Source organism: Gavialis gangeticus, unplaced genomic scaffold, assembly GCF_001723915.1.
Source record: "Gavialis gangeticus isolate Ggan-Ray unplaced genomic scaffold, GavGan_comp1, whole genome shotgun sequence".
Taxonomy (NCBI): domain Eukaryota; kingdom Metazoa; phylum Chordata; order Crocodylia; family Gavialidae; genus Gavialis; species Gavialis gangeticus.
In genome coordinates, this window is record NW_017729032.1 from 45,667,837 (window position 1) to 45,673,424 (window position 5,588).

The following is a 5,588-nucleotide window of genomic DNA, read 5'->3' on the forward strand; positions in this document are numbered from 1 at the left end:
GCTAGATCCATTCCAGAATACGTTACAGCACTGTATTGGGAGGCAGGAGATCTGAGTTCAGCTCTTGCTCCAAGTTAAGATAAAGTGTGTTTGAACCAAGCCCTCCTACATGCTGTAACTAACTGAATGTAAGTGGGACATTGCTTTATCCATCTTGTGAATGGCACACAAGTCTTCTTGTGAATACAGCTTGAATAATTCAATTGCTTCATTTCAGGAATGCTGAAAGTGAAATATTAGGATTCTGGAACACAGGATGACAGTCTACAAAAAGAGCCCATTCTTTAAGATGGCATGAGCTTGCTCAGATGGTGCCCTGCTTGTGACAATTCAGTATGGCTGATATGCACTTTCATGGTTAAGTTAAAATAGATCTTTCTTAGCTTCAAAACACTTTGCAAATATTCATTTATAGCATCTCTCAATAACCCTGTGGAATAATCAAATCCAAATGCTCTAGATTTAGTGTTCACCATTTGGTCCTTTGAATCAGGAGCGAGCCAAGGATCACTGAATATTAAAAAGTTAGCAAGAGGTGGTGTGGCAGTACCCAACACTTGGAAATTGTCAAGAGCAGGTTAGATGGATGCTTGCCTGGTGCTGGACTAGATGACCTCCTGAAGTCCCTTCTAGACCTACTCTGTTATGTTCCTATGAAAACCACATAATCTTAGTTTAATTTATTCTTTGAAGAAACCTATGGGCCAAGCCGCTTCTGTAGACAGGGAGCAAAAAAAACAAACCAAAAAACAAAAACAGTCACCAAAGGAGAAGCTAGTAAGTCCTGGGTCTAGAACCTCTTAGTGAGAACGGGTGGTTTTGATGGGGCAATGCCTATCCCAAGACCAACTGCTCCTAATCAAAATTCTCTCTCTTTCTCTACTGCTTGTGATGGGTCCTCCCAGATGGATTGCTTTCTCTGGCATCAACCTCTTCCACCATCACCACCAGCCTCTGCTATGCAATTATTAACAAAAGCATCCCAGATGCTGGACTAATGACAGGCTGGAATCTGAGACGTAACGAGCCACAGCTTCCAAGATAGTTATTGGTCAAGCAATCAGGACTTTTGAGTGTAATCTGGTTTTCCAGATATACAACTCATTGGAATCCAAAGGTTTTATGTGCAGACTCCTCCTGACCCAATACAGATCTTTCTTTGTAGAACTTTGACAGACTGTACTGCAGCTCAGACATGTGTTTCTGTGTGGAGTGGGTGGCGCTGGATTCTTGATTTGGTCCACCAACACACTGTTTCTGCCACACCTGCTTTTCCAACTCCTGTTGTTGTTATAAGGTTTCAAAGTACTGAAATCCTTGCAGCATTTGGGGCTGTCCTGGGGTGCTAGTCTCCCATGAGTTGACATCAATGTTGCATTATTTTAACTTGGCCTTGAGGACATCCCTGACCTGATTTCTCTGCCCTCCTCTTGAGCTTATGCCTTGGTTGAGCTGGGAGAAAAAAAACTTGCTTTGGGAGTCTGGAGTCATACATCTGGATGACATGGCAGGCCCAATAAAGTTGATTTTGGATGGTCAATGCCTCAGTACTCATGGCGTTTGCTTGCAGGAGGACACTAACATTGGTGCATCTGTCTTCCCACTGGATTTGGAGAATCTTCCGCAGGCAGCGTTGATATTTTTCCAACAACTTTAGATGTCTCCTGTACAATGTCTCGGCTCTGTACAACAAGGTGGGATCATGACTGTTTGATAAACCATAACTTGGTTTTGGATCTGATGTTGCTATCTTCGAACACCCGTTTCTTTAGGTGGCCCAAGGCTACACTTGCACATTTGAGGCAACGTTGGATTTCTTTGTCCATGTCAGCCTTCTGAGATGGCTTCCAAGGTATGGGAAATAATCAATGTTCTCCAGAGTCTCACCATGGATCTTGATTACCGGAGCTAGGGACTGTTCATTAGGAGCTGGTTGGTGGAGGACCTTAGTCTTCTGAATGTTAAACATCAGTCCTATTTTCTTGTATGCCTCAGTAAAGATGTTGATGATTGCCTGAAGGTCTACTTCCAAGTAAGCATAAACTACAGCACCATCAGCATACTGGAGCTCAATGACTGAGGTCGTGGAGGTCTTCGTTTTGGCTCAGAGTTGGCTGAGATTAAACACCTTACCATCCATTTAGCAGTTTAGCTCCACCCTGGCTGGAAGCTTGTTGGTGGTCAGATGTAATATCGTGGTAAGGAATATTGAGAAGAGTGGTGGAGTGAAGATGCAGACTTGCTTGACTCCTGTTTTAACTGCAGAGGGTTCTGTGATAGATCTATTACTGAGAACCACCACTTGTATACTGGCATGGAACAGGCAGAGAATGGTGACAAATTTCAGCGGGCATCCATAGTTCAGAAGGATCATCCAAAACACTTCTTGGCTGACAGAGTCAAAAGCTTTTGTGAGGTCAAGGAATGCCATATAGAGAAGCTTAGGTTGTTCCTGGCATTTCTTCTGCAGCTAGTGAGCTGTGAAGATCATGTCAGTTGTGTGCCCCTTGATGCCCTAAACCCACACTGAGATTTCAGGAAAAGCCCTTCAGCAAGTTGAAGGAGATGATTCAGGAGGGTTCTCGCAATGATCTTTCCTGTGGTGGACAGCAAGGAAATCGCTCTGTACTTTCCAGTAAGACTTGCCTCCTTTCTTGAAGATTGTCACAGTCACGGTACCCTGAGGTCATCTGGGATTTCCTCATCATTCCAGATCCTTAAGATGAAAGCATAAAGCTGTAATATGTGCTCTTCTCTCCCCTGCTTGAAGATTTCCACAGAGACTCCATCCACTCCAGATGCCTAGTCATTCTTCATCTGCTTGATGGCTTTCCTCACTTCAAGAAGGGCTGCAGGGATTCCAAGCTCATCTCTGACTAGGTGTTGCAGGATGGAGTTGAGAAGACTCTCATCAACAGCATGGTCTCGATTGACAAGGTCTTCAAAATGCTCCTTCCAATGGGCTTCCTAGACACAACACCGCCACGTACGCGTAACAAATGAGAATTTCTTTTGTTTGTGACTATCTATTTTTACATACAAACAGCAACTTGCAGCTGAGACAAGTTTTGTAATGTTCTTACTGTTTAGCTAAAGGGAGGGAGGCTCCGTTTTGACTCACATCTTCCGCGTACAGACATCTAGCATCCCACTGTAATTCTCAGCTGCTCTTATGTTTAAGATGCATAAAAGCAATGAGTTCCGCCAACAATTTTGGGACAATGCTCACAAGATACGTTCAGACATTATTTGGATATAATTTGGCAAACAACTTGGTGCTATATTAAGACTTTTCACTTAACTGCTTTTCACATTGCATAGTAAAGTCCTTTGTCACATAAAATTGCAGATTATGACACCAGATGAAATAGGCTGATTCTCGCCTTTCCTCCTTCTTGCTGAAGGTTTCTCCCATTTGTTTTGTATGGTGTTTTTCAGGTTGTAATTACACCCCCAAGAAATCAATTTCAATTTTGCTAGCCTGTGACTGATAGCCAATAGTGGAAGGTTCATACATTCTTATTTTCACACTCAGATCTGGTATGTAACAAATTCTTGTGCAGTAAACAGCTAAAAACTTCTAGATGTGATTCCATACAGACAATGGAAAGTCTGAAGATAATGACCACAACCATTTGGCGCAATCTATTCCTGAAGTTGTTGTGAAAACTTTAACCTCCTTTTCAACCTCTTCTTTTGGGACCTAGTTTCATAGAGGTCATAAGAGCTGTTGCACTAGTTCTATTTATATCTTGAAATTACATTTCTTGAAAGATTTACATCTGCTGTTTCACTTTTTAAGTGAATCCAACCGAACAAACTCCTTCACCAAAGGCACAATGTTGCACTACCATAAAAAAGTGACAGCCTATTGGAAAACAATGTTCTTGCCACAAAATGCAATGATTTTTCAAGGCTGAAGGCCAATTTTAACATACATAATGTCGGGGGGGAGTTGTTTTTGTTGTTGTTTTTTTTTTTAAGGAAAATTTTTCATGTCTCACGTCAAATTAGGCAGATCAGGTCCAAATCCATTTGAATAATTTAAGAACCATATGTGGCCCTGCTATCAACAAGTATCATCCACCCCAGCCTGGGGTTTCAGATGCTTCAGATCCTTCGGCAGGCATCCTATGTGCAAGCCCAAGCCTGGAGGCTTGGGGTTCAGACGCCCCCAAGTTTCACTTGCCCTCAGCCATATGGCCACAGAAGCAAGCTAGGGAAGTCTCCCATTTCCATAAAGCCAACATGTAGCCAAGATCCTCCCACTGGAAGCCGGACAGTGGGAAGCTAACTATGAAGCTTTCGTCGGGAGTCCTGTCCGCAAGCAGACAAGGGTGCAGCCCTCTACTGCACAGTGCTATTTTAATTGTATCACTTTGGTCACGGAATTTCCCCTGCCAGGTCACTTAGTAGAAATCCATGGACTATGACTGGCAAAGGAATAGGTTTCTTCATAACAGGGATAAAATGATGCATTGGTGGGGTGACCGTGTCCTGGTTTGGCCAGGAGAGTCCTGGATTTCATACGCTGGACCAAGTGGGTTGGCGAAAATTAAAGTGAGTCCCAGAATCACAGGGTGCGGGGCACAGTCCAGCAGGGAGGCAGAGTGCCATGGGGCACCAGATTGGTAGCCAGGTACTGCCGCTGCCCCCTTGCCTGGCGCACCATGCCACTCTGCCCCTACGGCTCCACTTTAGAAACAAGGGACATTCTGGGGTTGAGATGTATTAGAAAGGGGGGAGACACCCTATTGTGCACCTGAGCCAAAAACTGCACCCCAGGAAGAAAAAATGATGCAACAATTGAAAAAGACCATCTGGTCATGGTGTGGGTTCTCAGGGCACGTGTCCACCTTCCATTTTTCCTGTGTCCACATGACAAAAATCATGTTTGGGCATTGGCGATGCGTAGGGGGTACATGTGCACCCCGAATGTGGTGGTACACCCCTACAAAAAGGCACTAACATTGCCACTCCCCCCACCCGCAATGACACTGCTGGCAGTGTCTGCAGGCAGCCGGCAATCACCGCTGGCTGCTGCCCATCCTGTTGGCAGCATCTGCAGGTGGTCATTGACCCCTGGTTGGTGCTCACCACCCTCCTCCCCCACCGCTTAGAGTGCCAGCAGGGTCTGCAGGAGCTCCCCACTTACTGCCGCCACCAGCACTGCTGTGCCCCTCCAACGGCCGGGGGCACGTGTCGTTCATGACTTTGGGAGAAGGTACCCAGTGCACACAGACCATCTACCGCCAGCATGGTGAAATCCACTGAAACAGAGGAAGGCCAAACTGCTGAGATGGAGCTTGGCCACAGGATGATGACATGCACTTGACCTGATTCGCATTAAAAGCAATGGAAATGTGATCGCCTCGGAAAGAAGCGGTGCGAGTCCCCCGGGTCGCTGGCTCAGTGCCTTCTTGCAAGGGAGGAGGGCTACGAGGAAGGAAGCCAACGGGGCCCAGCTCCAGCCCGCAGCAATTGCTGGGAACAGTTTGCCGGGGAGGGGGAGTTGCACTGAGCACGTGTTGCCGTGAACAGGCCCCTGTGCAGGACACCACTCTGTCCCGCCCACCCCGACCCCATAG